Source organism: Camelus ferus, chromosome 14, assembly GCF_009834535.1.
Source record: "Camelus ferus isolate YT-003-E chromosome 14, BCGSAC_Cfer_1.0, whole genome shotgun sequence".
Lineage (NCBI taxonomy): Eukaryota > Metazoa > Chordata > Mammalia > Artiodactyla > Camelidae > Camelus > Camelus ferus.
Window position 1 is genome coordinate 5915535 of NC_045709.1, and position 16332 is coordinate 5931866.

At 45.0% G+C, this 16332-nt stretch overlaps 1 long non-coding RNA gene across 1 annotated transcript; it reads right to left on the minus strand.

The window, feature by feature from the left end:
• Nucleotides 1-1709: 1709 nt before the first annotated feature.
• Nucleotides 1710-7572, minus strand: LOC116668482. Its single transcript, XR_004325587.1, has 3 exons — nucleotides 7550-7572; nucleotides 2235-2394; nucleotides 1710-1897 (listed from the first exon to the last, which is right to left on the minus strand). It is a non-coding gene; the product is annotated as an uncharacterized LOC116668482 (long non-coding RNA).
• Nucleotides 7573-16332: the final 8760 nt, after the last annotated feature.

Genomic DNA, 16332 nt, shown 5'->3' on the forward strand with positions numbered 1-16332 from the left:
AATCTGGGGTGTAGACAGAGAAGGAGCGGGGGAGCATGAAGCGGCAGACCCGCCCATCTCCACCAGCTCCCCAGGCTCAGGATGCTGCCCCTACCCTCAACTTCCACTCACAAACCCCCAAAATCCTCCCCTCTTGCTTCTGCCCTGGAAATTCACAATCAAGTGACCCTAAAAGACCTGTCTAATTTCTGAGAAGAGAAAGGTGGGGTAAAATGAATAAAACACAATGTTTCATTTAACTGCATTCTTCCATCATGGCACAAAGTGCAAATTAATATCTTAATACATTATCCTGACACTCCGGCTTTGTGTGTCGCTTGCTAATCTTCCTCATGAATACTAAATGCAGCGACGTTAATTCTGGTGAATTGAGGGTCCTGGTTATTAAGATTCTACTAATCATTCCTTACAGTGCTCTATTTTCAGTGCACAGTTAAGAACACCAACCGCTTATATTTTTTGGCTGGTAGAAAAAGCTGATCTTGTTCATTACAGGATGACAAACATGATCAATGTCCAGTTTGGGAGCAGATATACCAGAAATATATCTTTCTGTTTGCACACCTGAATGCATCGCCCCAAAATGTGCGATTTCAGCAGAGGCAGCTTCTGCTGACCTCCCCACTCCTGTCGTCGCAGTAGACTGCCAAGAGGCCAGCGATCTGGGTCACTGCCCAGCAAGGACGGGGGCCACTCTGCCGGCCCTCGGAGTTGGAGGGGCTCTTGCCTGCTGCCCCCAACACTACACACATGCACGTACATTCGTCTGAGTCGGTAGTGGGGAGACGAGGGCAGGGAGGAGGACAGCAGGAGCACAAGCAGATGGAGATGTGGACGCCCACATCCCCCCGTATCTAATAATATCATGGCTCCAGTTCACAGCCCTTAATAATTCTCCCGCCGTATTCTCTTTTGATCCTCAAAAGGACCCTGGGAAATAGAACCAACAGTTTCCTGACTGATGTCAAGGAATCCATGACAGCCAGTGTGATTTACTTGCCCCCAGATCTCTCAGAAAGTGAGGAACTTCCCAGAAACGTGGCTGTCTCAGCTCCCAGGTACACTTGCTTCTTTCCATTAATGCTGATGCTTCTCCTGCATGGAACTCATCACAATTGGGAAAGCAGTTCCACATCTATGACATCATTGAAACGTCTTCCAAAAACCTAGAGGGAAAGCAGTATCATCACTTCTTGGGTAACAAAAGGTCAAGTTGGTGATTTGCCCAAGGTGACAGAAACAGTAAACAGAAGAAGCATCTTTGTCTTTAATTCCTTTGCTCCTTCCCCTACTCCCTTGCTGTCTTTTCATGAGCCTTTCGCTCTGTTCTCTTGTCAGTTGGCAGCCCAAAGCCTCATTCTCTGAATCAGCATGACAGCTTAGCATCCCCGGGCACCGTGCTCACGTTGAGAATACAAACATCAGTGAGAGATGGTCCGTGCTGGGCTTCCAGAACCAGCGGGAGAGGCAGACTCGTGAACCAATAACACACTAATGCTGTAACGGAGGCCTGCAAGGGTGCTCTGAATATTCAAGGTGGGGGAGATGTATTCTACCTGCTCAGGAAAAGGGTGGAGGTGCTACTGAAGCTCTCCACGATATTATTAACCCAAACACAAGAATCGGCTTACACACAGCATAAAAGCTGAAAGACAAAAACAGCTTTGCCTCCAGCAGTTTATTGAGAGTAATGAAAATTATAAGGGTAGGGGAAAAAAAAAGACAGTGGTCAGCTAGACTGCTGATTTTTTCTATTCTTAACACTTTAATTGAAATTGCCCTGAGTCGTGCTTGTAACCTTTGGCATTTCTTGGTCCCATAACAGGTAAAACTCCTCAGCCGTCAAGTTGTTTATCTAAATCCATCCCGGAATCTGTGCCACGGTTGCCATTGTATCCTGTGCGAGGAAAATGAAAAGGCCAAATTTAGTAGCAGATGACAGGCATCAGGCCCAGGCGTTTCTGAGAAGCTTATGAAATCCTCTCTCCTGTTTACTCTAAATCTAAATCTCCCTTCCCAAAGCCCATCTTTCTCACAAGGCTGAGGTGTGTGCTCATCCTGGGGCTTTGAGAGAGGAGATCAGACATGCCTGCCTCAGGATGCCCTCCGGGATGCTGGGCAGCCCAGGGCGGTCTGAAAGGCTGGCAGCATCATTTCCCTGAACCAACCTCCAAAACAACAGTGATGAGAGAAGAAAACCAAAATATCATAGACATTACATATTTATACATCACCCTGGCCCTGGGTCTTCTTCAGCAGGTGGCCTTGGTCCAGGTAAGGACCAGAGACAGATGCAGACAAGGTCACAGAGCAGCCCTTTTCTAAGTCCAGGTACATCTTCCAAACAGGACACCACACGCCTCGAGACAGTAACCTAAGGAGAATGGCTGAATTCTTCCCAGTTCAGAAAGAAAGAAAGCAGATTAGAAAGTTGCCTCCAGATCGTTACTCCCCAAACATACCCATATAGTAACGTTTTAAACATCAGGACCAGCAATCTTACTGGTACTTGTTTACCAATAAAATAATATTTTTCCTACGGCACTCAAAACTCCTTTGCAAAACTCTTTTTTTAGGTTCTTTTATTTTGTGGATGCTGAGTTAACAGTGTCTGGTTTTTTTAATTGACGTATAGTTGATTTACAATGTTAATTTCTGGCGTACAGCACAGTGATTCGGTCACATACGCACACACACACACATGCACACACATATATCTCCGTATTCTTTTTCATTATAGGATATTATGGGATAAATATAGTTCCCTGTGCTATACCATAGGACCTTGTTATTTATATATAATAGTTTGTATCTGCTAATCCCAAACTCCTAATTTATCCCTCCCCCTTCCCTTTTGCATTTTGAAATTTTTTTTAAGACAAGGTTCTTTGGGTTATATTCTATTGTAACATTTGCCGAGCTGAGACCCAGGCAGAAACATTTTCTCCCCCACTCTCTACAAGGGATCATTCCCCTTTTCTAACCCTTTTACTGGCCTCCCCAGGGTTACACCCACACAGACCAGCAATCCAATTTCTCTGGTCAACCCCCTGGAGCTATTTTGGGTTTGGCCTGCTTTTAATCCACTTCTCCTGCCAGGGCAGGCTCAGCCCCTCTACTCCCCTGGGACTCTTCTCTAAGGAAACTTTTGAAAAATATAGGCTTCCCTAGGGCAGGAGGCAGTGCCCATCTCAGCTCAGAGGGCTTCCTGGAGGCGCCTCTGGGGAGAGACAGGAAGGGTGGAGCTGCCTCCTCACCCTCACCTCCCACTCCCTCCGCCTCCCTGGCCCCAGCCTTTGGCCCAATCCTGGATCATCCTGGGTGCACGATGCTGTATCTGCTCTCCTGCTGGAATGCACCTGCCTTTGTCTAGCTAATTCCTGCTGATCCTTCCTGCCTCTTCCTCGTGCCCAAGATGGCTCAGTTCTCTCCTCGATGCTCTGTAGACTCTGCCCCAGAGGCACCTCCCCCACCACGCAGAACTGTACTCTTTACTTGTCTGTCCTCCACCGCCTCGTTCCAGACAGTGAACCCCTTGCGGGTAACCACTGTGCTTTGTTAACCCCTGCAGCCTAAGTGGCAGGCACGCGGTCGATGTCCCATATGCCTTTGCTGAATTGAATTTAATTGAGCTAAAAAACAAAAGTGCCAACAGAGCAAGAGAGGAGCCAAGAAAGAGGACAGGAAGAAAAGAAAAAGAAGCATTTTGGTGGAAAGTGAGAAGGCACCTCCAGATGTACTATCATGCTTGACTTTGCATGTGGACAAACACCCAGCTGATGATGAATCCCATCATGGATGGAGATGCTGGTACCATCTCTCATCTCTGCCACCTAGAGAAAGGGTTTCCAAGCCCAGTGCCCCAGGGACCAAACATCAGTATGAGGAAGTGGGCCAGCTGTGAACCAGCAGGGAGGGATGGGACCACAGAAGTGCTGTGAAGAAAGCATCGCTGGACCAAACATTCAAACCCAAATACCGTGGGCCAAGCAGAGCCAGCCTATGGACCACATCAGGGCTCAGATGGCCAGAGCAAGATGCCCAGTGTTCTGCCTTGCAAAGGCCCCCCTGCCTTGCAACAGGACCTGTCCTCTCCCTTTTCCCCCAGTATTTTATTTGCTTGAATTAAAATCCACTTGAAGGCATTATTTATAACACTGTCCTGCCTACATAGAACTATCAGTTAACATGTTGCTTCTGTGGAAACTGTATTTCAAATTCTAACTCTGAGTGTGCGGAATGCCCAACATCCTGCCTTTCGTGATGACAGCATGCATGGATGGTACCAATGTCGGAGGTACAGGACTCCATCCAGGAGGCAAGGAGGAAACTCCTGGGCACAGGAAGCTTGTGTTCTCTCCATATCTCCATATTTATGTCTACATTTCCCTTCACACTCAACACTCCACACTCCTCATAGACCAAAATACCCACAGGAACCACGTTAGCCTCATCTCTTTGCCCACTGTGTGTCTCTCTGTGTTCTTTGCCTCAGGTTCACCTAACTCCTTTTCATCTTCGGCGTCTCCGCTTTCCTGGACCCCTCCCCAGTTAGGTTAACTGAGACAATGAATCAGTGAAAGAATTGATTCATGAAACAAAGTGGATAAAGCAGTGTTTCCACCTAAATCTCTGGTCTGATATTCTCAAGCAGGTCCTATAACACCCTGTCCTATAAAGGGACAGAGACAAATCTTGACTCTGAACTTCCTCATACCTGTAATGTTCAATGCTTTTTCTTCTTCACAATAACCTCCATGGTTACTGATCTGATCATATTTGCTTGACAAAAAAAGATAAGTAGAAGATCAGAGATGTTGAACAATTTGCCCGAACGTCACACAGCCAGTAAATGGCTGAGCCTCAAACTCTACCCCACGTCCACTGACTCTAACACCTGTGCTTTCCCACCACACCAGGCTGCTCAGAGGTGCGAGCTCACTGAGATCTGAGGATAAGTGTGGGGCTGCTGCTATGCCTGAACTTGGGGTTCCAGGCTCATGGGGCTGAATCAGCTCTTAGAAGACGTCAACTCCCAGATCCAATTCTGGGTCACGGTGGTCATGATGACGCAAGTTGGTCTTTAACCTTAGGTAGAAGCTTCAAGTCACTAAGTGGATGTCTAGGACCACGAAGGGTTCCCCTCCACCTGCTGCCCCACACCTGCCTCTCCTATTCCTTATTCTCATTTAGCACACTTTAAAAATAATTCAAGGACAACCACAAGCCACATGCCCAAATCTTCCCAACAGAAATATTAGGGGAATGTTTGTAATCATAATTTGGTAAATATAAGTATGAATGGAGAGACAGAGAGATAGGCAGGAAGAGAGAGAGAGAGAAACAGAAAGAGAAAGCAGAGTTGTACACAACAGGCTCCTGTTTGTGTAATAATGACGCACATTGCCAAAGAAGAGAACAAGATGGAAGGAGCACTCTGGAGTCTATGTACCTTATAAAACTATTGATTAAAACAATCCTTAAATTTGTGTAGTATTAAGTGACAAGTAATTTAACTACAATGGTATGAGTCAACTACCACATATTCTGTTCTATTTAATATTGAAGCCTGAGATGATTCAGGGTAACCATGTCATTTTCCAAACGGATTTTAAAATCAAATCTTCATGCAGGAAAAGAGGGAGACTCAGTGAACTGCGACGCAGAATGGCGGCCAGGCTTTATGAGATTCCATCTCAGGATCTATAAAACCCTGAGGCAGCAGCTGCATGGAAAGGACCCAGGGCTGCTTTCACGGATTGATGTGGTCTTTGAGAACATGCCAGCAAGGCTCACAGAGAAAGAAACCAGACCTTTTATAGAACTCAGCAATTCTGCACAGCGACGTACGAAATGGACAAGGGCCGTCCTGTTGAATTTGCAGATGTGAAATTTACCACACTTGTGAAAACAGTTCTGGGTACAGGATACAGCGTATGCCTCTTACCAGTTCATCAAGTTTGTTCTTGGAGAAAAAGTAATTTTGTGTCGACCCAGTATCAGGCAGAGGGCCCCTAATGGAGCAAGCGACGTGGATGCCAAGTTCAGTGGGGTTTTCTTGGAGGCAGTGGCACCGCAGCAGTGGGGAAGAGAGGGGTCACTTCTACAACCAGTCCACAGAGAGATAAACTGCAAGCCACGCGGCTCCAGACAAACTACCCATCACTCAAAACAAGAAGTCTTTTGTACGAGAAATATTTACAACTAAGGAGCCATGGTCCCAGAAAGAAATGTCTTGAACGAAACTTTATGCCTTTTTTAGCTCTGCCCTTTCCGAGTCCCCAAATACTCCATCACTGTTTTCTTTTTTGCCTTTTTCTCTCCCATGAAGTTGCTGTCCCTTTGCAGGTTTAGGGGAAGTCAAATTGCTACCCATTCGGCAGCTGCTAAGGAAAATATGCCATGCTGAGTGAAAAAAGCCAGTCACAAAAAGTCACATATTGTATAATTCCATCTCCATGAAATGCCCAGGATAGGCAAATCCATTGAGACAGATAGTAGATTATTGATTAATTAGGGCTGAGATAGAAGGGATGGGGGTAAGAGGTTGAGAGCTAGAGGGTCTGGGTTTTCTTTCTGAAGTGATGAAAATGTGCTAGAATGAATTGTGGTGATGGTTACACAACTCTGTGAACATACTAAAAACCGCTGAGTTGTATGCTTTTAAACCACTGAACTGTATGGTATGTGAAGTATAAAGCTGTTAAAGGGAAAGAAGGAAGGAAGGAAGGAGGGAGGGATGGGAGAGGGAGGGAGGGAAGGAGGGAAAGGCAGAGAGGAGGGCAGGGAGGGAGGAAGGGGGAAAACAGCAGCCGCGGGCAGGAGTGGTGCACGGTGTGGAGCGGAATCACTGTGGAAGGGATAGAGTGAGGAGTGGTGTACAGTTGCCCCTTCTTGGCCTGGAGTTTAACCCTCTTCCGAATCTACACCCTGCCTCCTTCTACTATGAGCACCCACCACCTTCTCCCTCCCATAATGTGCGTGTACACACACCAAAGCATGCACCCCAGCCACCCCAAGCAATTTACATTTCCACCCCAACTCCATGAAGTTTTATTCCTTTGAGCTTTTGCGCAACCTCTTCTCTACCTTGAATGCCTACCCACCCCCGTTTCCCACCAAAAACTCCCATTCATCCTTCAAGAGGTCATGCCCTCAGGGTGTCTCCCCTGACCTCCCCTAGTAGTTAGGGGCCTCCTCTTCTTCACCTCCGAAGGGCTGGTACCCAGTATGACATTTGTATTATATGGTAGGGCATTTGTCACAATGCACTGCAACCTTTTTAGGGGCACATGGCATCCCCAGTGAGACCACAAGCTCATGAAAGACAAATGCTATTTATTCCTCTTGGCATGGACAAAACCTGGAACAGTGGCTGTCATACAGAAGGTATCTGGTAAACACCTGCCAAGTGAGCAGGAGAGCAGGGAGGGGTGAGGCCTCCATGATGCGGGTCATGGAACGTTAACCAGAAGTAGCCCCTAGCTCCTGTCGACTGCACAAACATTAATGATTTCTCAGAGAAAGTGTCTGGCTGCCCAAGTCTTACCCCAAGGGGGAATCTGTTTTCACCTTGGTTCCTGCTCAGGAAGTGACTTCCTGTCTGGAGAACCCCTCCCTCCCCCTGTCGGGCAGGGTCTGTGTCTCAGGGAGGGAGCAAAGGCAGGGCAGAGCGTCTGGCTAGAGACGAGGAGAGAGTGAAAGCGAGCGGGACGCAAAGCACGTCTGGAGGATCACAACAAGAAAGCAGCAGTTTGCAGAGTGTGTTCAGAGGCCAAACTGCTTGATGAGAATGGTGTTGAAGGTGAAATCTGAGCCTTTGTTAGTGTCAAGTCTACAAGTTTCTGTACATAAAACAAACATCCTCAACAAAAGAAGCAGCCAACCATGGCTTCCGACAAGGATGGACAAGAAAGGCGTGGAACACAGAAGAGGGCTGCCTGAGCCTGGGAGAAGCCAGGAAGTCGAAGTGAACACAAACCGGAAGTTATAATTTATACTGTAGAGTTTATGTACTGATGTTGGAACTAATGGATAGAACTCCTAAACAGAAGCTCGGTCATTCTCAGTAAGTCACTGTATCGACCGTAAAGTCTTGAGTTAAAGACCTTCCTCTGGGTCTGATCAAATACAGGTAGAGCCTGTTGACCCTCCATGTAACGGGCTTCTCATACAAGGAGCATCTGAAAAATATCTGAATAGAAGGCATCCTAGGCCCTGAGTTTAAGTTATTATCAATTAACCTTTGTATACTGCTACTTAAAAATATACCAGCATAAGCATAGATTTAAACTCTCTATGCTTATAGTGCAGATATAACTGAAAAGCAACAAAAGTTTACAAGTTAAATGGAAATAAGACCTCAAAGGTTGACAGAATTAAAGTTAACCACGTTACCTTAATGACACCAATGATGTTTTGCTGAAACGAATACGATGCTGGCTTTGTTACGATGGTGGCATTTTTCAGTGTGGCATGCCTGTGCCACCCTGCGCCGTGGGGGGACTCAATTCTCCCACTGCTTTCCTCACTTCAGTTTGGTGCTACACCTCCATTCATGCAAAGCTTTGAGATGTCATTTGCCCTTCACTGGAGTGACTACAATCATAAATGTGGCTGCTGGAATTACACCAGCATGCCAGTGGTAAATTGATCATCTGGATGCTCCGATTATTAAATTAACTGTAAAATTTTAAATAAATTTCTATCATAAAAGTGAACTTCTATAAAGTAGAAAACTTGCATAGAGGACCTGTGGATTCCAGTTTGAGAAACATCCTGTTAGATCAACCACCAGCCCTGGCGGCATAGCCCTATCTGTCCGACCAGTCTGATCACCCTTTGTGTCCAAGGAAAGACAAACCCTGCTCAGCCTCCAGGAATCTCGGTGAGACAGCAGTTCCCTGCCCAGGACAGTGTCAGTATTTAGAGTAAAACACAGAAATCAGAGATGGATACTTTCACCCTGAGTTTTCTTCCGAAATTCACGGATGGAAGGACAAACTCCCAGGAAGGCAAAGGGTAGAGGTTGTTCCAACTCCCTCCTCAACAGATCCTCCCCAGGGTGGCTTCCCTCCCAGCTGAGATCGCCATCTCTGACCCCACTCCCTGGCTAAGCCACACGTGGCTGCGTCTCCAGGAAGTTCAAGCAACCAGTTAACAAAGATCTGTTGCTACACAATTGGCTTATCTGGCCTTATTTTTGTTTGTTATGTCATTGTTTATTTGTGGCAAAATATGCATAACACAATTAACCATCTCAAACAGGTTTTAAGTCCACCATTCAGAAGTGTTAAGTGTCTTCGCATCGTTACGCCGTCAGTCTCCAGTTGTTCATCTTGCAAAACTTAAACCCTGCCCCCATTAGACAGCAACTTCACATTTCCCCCTCCTCCCAGCCTCGAGCAACCACCGTTCTTCTTTCTGTCTCTATGAGTCTGACTAGGTACCTCACGTAAGCGGGTTCACATACCATCTGTCCTTTTTTGACTGGCTTATTTCACTTAGAATAATGTCTTCAAGGTTCATCCGCATTTTGGTACATGTCAGAATGTCCTTCCTTTTCATGGGCAAACAATATTCCATTGTATATAAATATACCACGTTGTGTTTATCCTTTCATCCATAGGTGGGCATTTGAGTTGCTCCCACCTTTCAGCTCCTGTGAACAGGGCTGCCGAGAACATGGATGTGCTTTGCTTTGTTTCCTTACTGCATTGCTGGTTCTTTTGGTTCTACCGTCTCAGCCTCTGAATTGTTTAGATTTCCCAATCTCCTTTTATGCCTGTGGAGAGCTAGCCTCTGAGATTTGGTGCTTTTTTTCCTCCAGGGTACAATTTCATGTGCTTTCTGCCTGCAAGCAGGAGGCAGGTTCACAAAGCTTCATGGATGACAGATTGTAATGGGTTGGACTCCAGAACATCCTGCGGGAACGTGTACACATGTGCGTAGACAGTGATGTTTGATTCAGTTCCCAGAGGAGGAGAATTAGGTAGGGTGGCTTCTAAAGTTTCATTCTCAGCCACCAGCCATGGGGCTTCCCCCCCCCCCCCACTGTGTAAAGAGTGTGGTGTGGCTTCAGAAGGACCCAGCCATAGAGCAGTAGCTCTGCCGTCACTGGCCTCCCATCTCAGGGATTTCGCAAGTGCTTCTGTGGAAACTGCCCCTCTGATAAGCCATCAAGTCACCCCAAAGTTCACTGGAATTGTAGGTGGATATGTCATCCCATCGTGACGTCTTTCCTGTGAGTGGCCCATGAAAAGTGCTATGACTTACAGAGGATCATTTAGAGTGCCACCCCCAGCAGCTGCCTGAGTGGACACGTACACACGCACACACATACACACACACCCCACAGAACTCTGCTGACCTTCTGAAATACATCATTGCAGACTCAGAGGCCATGTAGACACTTATCTTAAAACAGATCTATTTTCTACTGGTCAAAGAAAATGACTCTCATGGGACATATTTATTCCTCCCCAAGGGTCTCAGGAAAAGACAGGGTGCATCTCTCCCACACCACCAGAGGACGTGTGTTTTCACAAAAGGGGAAAACCTCAGAGGTGTCCTCCTCTCTCTGGGTCAACAGCTGCTCAGGGAGGCCCTGGCTTTTCCCCTGGTGCAGAGCGGTTGTCTCTCCACGCAGACCTGGTACCAGGTGGAAGAAAGAACTCGTAGGAGGCTTAAAAAAGAATAAAACAATGCCATCTGCAGCAACATGGATGGACCTGGGGATTCTCATACTAAGTGAAGTAAGCCAGACAGAGAAAGACAAATACCATATGATATCACTTGTATGCAGAATCTAAAAAAATGACACAAATGAACTTATTTACAAAACAGAAACAGACTCACACATAGAAAACAAACCTGTGGTTACCAGGGGGGAATGGAGTGGGTGGGAAGGGATAAATTGGGGGTTCAGAATTTGCAGATACTACTATATATAAAATAGATAAACAACAAGGTCCTACTGTATAGCACAGAGAACTGTATTCAATACCTTGTAATAGCCTATAATGAAAAATAATATGAAAAGGAATATGTATGTGTATATATATATATATCTAAATCACTATGCTCTACACCAAAAATTAGAAATTAACACAACATTGTAAGTTGACTATAGTTCAATTTAAAAGAATAAAAATAAAGATCGGAAGCCAAAAAAAAAAAGAAAAAAAGAAAGAAAAAAACTCATAGGAGGCCAGGTGAAAGTTAGGTCTCTAAGCAAACATCTTAGATGGTATCCACCTGCTAAGAGGAGGAAGCAAAGGACAGAGGACTGAGCACTGGACTGAGAGCCCTAATAGAAGTCCCAAATTCCAGGATGGGCTGCTTCCTCCTTTTACTTTACTTTGCGAAGCTGATGTGATTCGTGAAAATATTTTGTAAATGGTAAAATGCTTTACAAGTAGAAGGCATCGTTGCTTTATTTAAAAAAATACACTTAACAAAAATTAATTTCCTGCTTTGAAACGTTCTGTTCACGATATTCATGGCCGCGAGGTAGGATTTGGTCTTAGGAATGAGCAAATGATTACACAAACCACCAGCTACATTCCCTCTGGCCTGAATTATGTCTGGGATCAAAGGGCTGGTTTGAGATCAAAAGCCTCCGCCATCCAGAAACCAAGCCCGGATCTGTCTCACCCTGCAGCTCCTAGAGGGACCAGCTCCCTCAAAACAGCAAGTATTCCTTCCTTCTTGCTCCCAAATGAGCGTGGCCTCCACTATTATTTCCTTCCCAACCCAGGAAGCAGTGAACGCACACAACACATTCAGGGCAAAGTTGGGAGGGAGGAGGGCAGACAGATGACCTGGTGGCGAGCACCGAAGGGAGTGCTCTTTGCTCTCACACGTCTCTCAAAACCGTCAATGGAAACCTCGGGAACAGGAAATCTCTCCTCTAGAAGGAAATACAAGTGCGCCTTTCCTGTTTTGTCCTGAACCTCTCACGGTAAAAATGCTCCTAAAAATAAGTTCGCCTAAGATCTCTGACTATAACTCATTTCCAGCCCTTCCCCACCCCACCCCACGCCTTCCACAGCGGTCTCTCCTTCTCTCAGGAAAATGAAAATCTTAATAGTTTCTTGCAGTTATTCATTTACTTCCCATCTGCTCAGCAGTACCTTCTCCTCCTCTGCGGACTGTAAACCCCAGCGTTCACCTGACAGCTGGGCTTCTACCCCGCTGCTTAATTAGGAGTATCAGCAATTCAGTAACCTCCACTCTGAAGAACACCAAGCTTCTGGAACCCAGTGGAGCCTCACGCATTTTACGGATGCATTTTCTTCAATGGTGCTTCTGCTCTCTCCTTCTAAACCTCTTGCCAGGCTCTTGTAAGTCCCTGACAGCTGTTCCAAGCCACTGTCCCCATGTCTGCTCTGTGCCACTGAACCCAGTCATTTCCAGACTGCAGAGCTTAGACACTGGAAGCCACATCAAGGCTGCTCCATTCTCAAGATGCCTGAGCCAGGCTGAGGTGCACCTGATCAGGAAGAGCTCCCCTGCCCAAGCCAGGTGACCCTCACTGAGGAGCTCGAAAAACAATCTTACCCCAGTGCCTAACATGACTCTAACCATCAGGAAACAGGAAAATCCACTGTTGAGGATTTGTAAAGCAATGCGCCTGGACCCTTGAAAAATCTCCATGTTGTGAAAAACTGCAGAAGGTTGGGAGAACTGTTCTCTGCAGTACAGGGGACCAAAGAGACATGACAACTAGACAATGGATGGTCCTGCATTAGGTCCTAGGATTTTAAGGGGGAGGGGGTAGACGATAAAAGGCCTTTTGGGGAACATTGAGGAAATGTGAGTGTGAGCTGAATATTAGATAATAGTGTAGTGTAAACTTTAAATTTCAAAATGTGCAAGTCGTATTGTAGTTACATAGAAGACTAGTACCCCTTTTCCTAGGATATAAATGATGAAGTATTTGGAGACGGAAGCTCGTGATGCCTACAACTAACTCTCAGGTGGTTTAGCAAAAAATAAAACCCCTGTGTATGCTACAAAGAGAGAGAGGAAGCAAGTGTCACAAAAATGTTAATATTGGTGAATCCAGGTGAAGGGTATGTGGTGCACAATTCTCAAAACTTTTTGAGGATTTCAAATTTTTCATAATAAAAAACTGAGGTGCATAACACCAAGCAGAGGAGACAGGCATTGTGCACGTCTCTACCACTCACGCTTCTTGTCTCTCTCTAAGACTGCCCAGGCACTAAACTTCCTCCATTACCTTGCAGAGGGAAAAAAAAAAAAACCTCACACAAAGCAATTCATGAAACAGATATGGGGGGGAGGATGCTACCTGGTCAACAGCCCATTTATTCTGCAGATAAACATACTCTGGATTCCAATTCAAACATATCTGAGACTGCATTGCACTGGTAAATCATGGAATTCATTCCTTGTCTCCATTTAGGTGAGTCTCAGGTTGGTTGACACAGGGTGGAAAAAGATGACACTATACAAATCACTAGGACCCAGAAGCCCAAAGGAGAACCAGGAGCCCCAAACATACCTTCTGTAAAGACTGTGGCTAGTCTGCGCTTGCTGCAGGGCTCAGTTTTTTTTCCCACTATGGCCAACCCTATTCTGTGGCTCCAAGGTGATTCAATATTCAATGAAAACAACTTAATATAGGTAAAGCTGAGATTTTCCAAGTCTAGTTTCAGGGATTAACTCAAATTCCTCTTTCTGCATAAATTTCTTCTTACTCTGCACTTTATTATTTTTTTTATTGAAGTATAGTTGCTGTACAATATTAAATAAGTTTCAGGCGTACAATACAGTGATTCACAAATTTTAGAGGTTATACTCCATGTATAGTTATTGTAAAATATTGGCTGTATTCTCTGTGCAGTACATATATCCTTATAGCTTATTTTTTTAACATTTTTTATTGATGTATAATCATTTTCCTTATAGCTTATTTTATACATAATAGTTTGTACCTCTTAATCCCCTATCCCAATAATGCCCCTCCCCCCCTCCCCACTTGGTAACCACTAGTTTGTTTTCTATATTTGTGAGTCTCTTTCTCTTTATTATATTCACTAGTTTGTTGTATTTTTTTAGGTTCCGCATGTACGTGGTATCATCTGGTATTTGTCTTTCTCTGTCTGACTTAGCGTAATGCCCTCCAAACCCATCCACGTTGTTGCACGTGGCAAAATGGGGTTCTTTCCTATGGCTTCTTACTCTTCACTTAACTTCTTGTAATAACATATAATGGAAAAGAATCTGAAAAACATATATGTGTATGTATGCGTATAACTTAATCTCTTTGCTGTACACTTGAAACTAACATTGTAAATCAACTACACTTCAATTAAAAGACAAAACCTATTACCTCCTCCACCATAACAGATTATAAATAAATTAAAAAAAATTTTTTAAATCAAAATCTAAAAACACAAACAAACAAAAAACAGTTACTGGAATTATGTATAGCATTAGGTAAGACTTTCTCTAATCTATTTCTTGGTCACTGATCTTAGCACAATAACTTATTATTGACTCTTATTCCTACTCACATAAATTTTGTGTTATTACTGTGTTAAATATTGATTTCACATAAATCATTTTCCAAGGAGAGCTTTCAGTAAGCAATCTGATATAAAATAATGTTAAATATTTTTCTGTGTTTTAACTTAAATCATGTATTTTTGAGCATTAAAATCGCATATATAAATAATTCCAAAAATAAAAGAAAATAAAAGCTCTTCTATTTGTACCTCTAGCAGAACTAAGGCACCAGGATTTCTGACACGACTCTGCGGTCAGGCCTTGGTGAGACCACGTGATCTCATACTTTGGCCGGGAAAATGCGGTTTCTGTGATGACAGGAATGACTCCATGGGTTCCTGTATTCTAGTTACTTGTGTACAAGCCTTTCTCCCCCGGTAGACTACAGGTGCCCTCCGGGGAAAGGAAAATGTGTTAGTCTTCCCTCTAGCTCCTGTTTTTCTCTTCACAGGTGATTCCAGGCACCGTCCCAGTTGCATTTCCCACCCCTATGCTGGTGCTCACAAGTCACTCCAGGAGATTTCAGATTATATGAAATCCAACTCCCTGCTCCCTCCCTCTTTCAGACCCTCGAAGCCCTTCATATTCAAGCCGCCAAAGCTGAACCCACAGCCTTCCCCCACTTCCTCGAAATTCTGTTTCGCTTGTATTCCCGGTATCAGTTCATTAAAACTTCATGCATTCATGCAGCCAAGCCTCAGGCTAATTCATCCTGCCTCCTCCTTTATCCCCTCCTCTCCTTTAGCCAACCCGTCACTAAATCCAGTTGCTTCTTTTGCTTCCTAAATGGCCCATAAATTTGTCCCTTTCTCCCTACCCCATCTAACCACCCCTTTCCTAGCTCAGGAGCTCAGCATCTCTTGCCTGGACTATTGAACAAGACTCCCAACTGACTCCTGGCTTCCAGTCTTGTCACCCCTGCCCAGATCCATCTTCCACTCTGCAGTTAGACATCCAAGCATGTCCCCCTCCACGTAAAACCATTCTAGGGCCTCCCAACATGACAGAAGTCAGTTAAGCTCTTTGCTTGGCCTGCTGGCTCTCATATGAATTGGCCTCTACCCTTCTGCTTCCCCTCTGCCCTTCCCTGTCTCACACTTCATGCTCTAATTGTGCCAAAGCATTTGTAGCTCTAACATGTGTTCTGTTGTTTCAAGTTTCTGTGCTGTCGCTCATGCTCCTTCCTCAGCCTGGAATTTTGGTCCATCTTTTTGTGACATAACTACCCTTTACTCACCTTTCAACACTCAGCCTACCCTCCATCACTTCTTGAAGCCTTCCCAGAAGCTCCAGACTGGGCTCAGTGCTGTTCCTCTGTAACCCTAAAGCATCCTCTGCATACTTCCCCGTTGGCCATGACTATATTATATGAAAATGCATGTGTAAGTCTACCTTTTTTTGCAAGCTCTTAATGGGACGGACTGTGCCCTATTTTTCCTGCCTCCAAAGTAGCTAGTGGTGCTTGGGAAATAGAAAATATTTTTTTAAAAGCAGTAGGCACGCCCCTCCCCATTGTGACTGGTATGAAACCAGGTTGCAATAGATGTCCAACAAATGTTTCCAGGACTTGTTTCCTGGCATGGAAGGCAGGGAAGAAGAGAGTAGACTTTTCATCTGAATCCCCGCTGGTAAGAGAAGTATGAGACTGGGTTGTTGCTTCTTCTGAGCCCTCTCTCTATGTGGCACTGGATCACGAAGCAACAGTTGATAAGCCTATGGTAAACAGACAACGGAGGAGGCAGTGCAAATGTCTGACTGAAATATCAGGGACCCAGTTGTGAGGTATGAAACAAACGT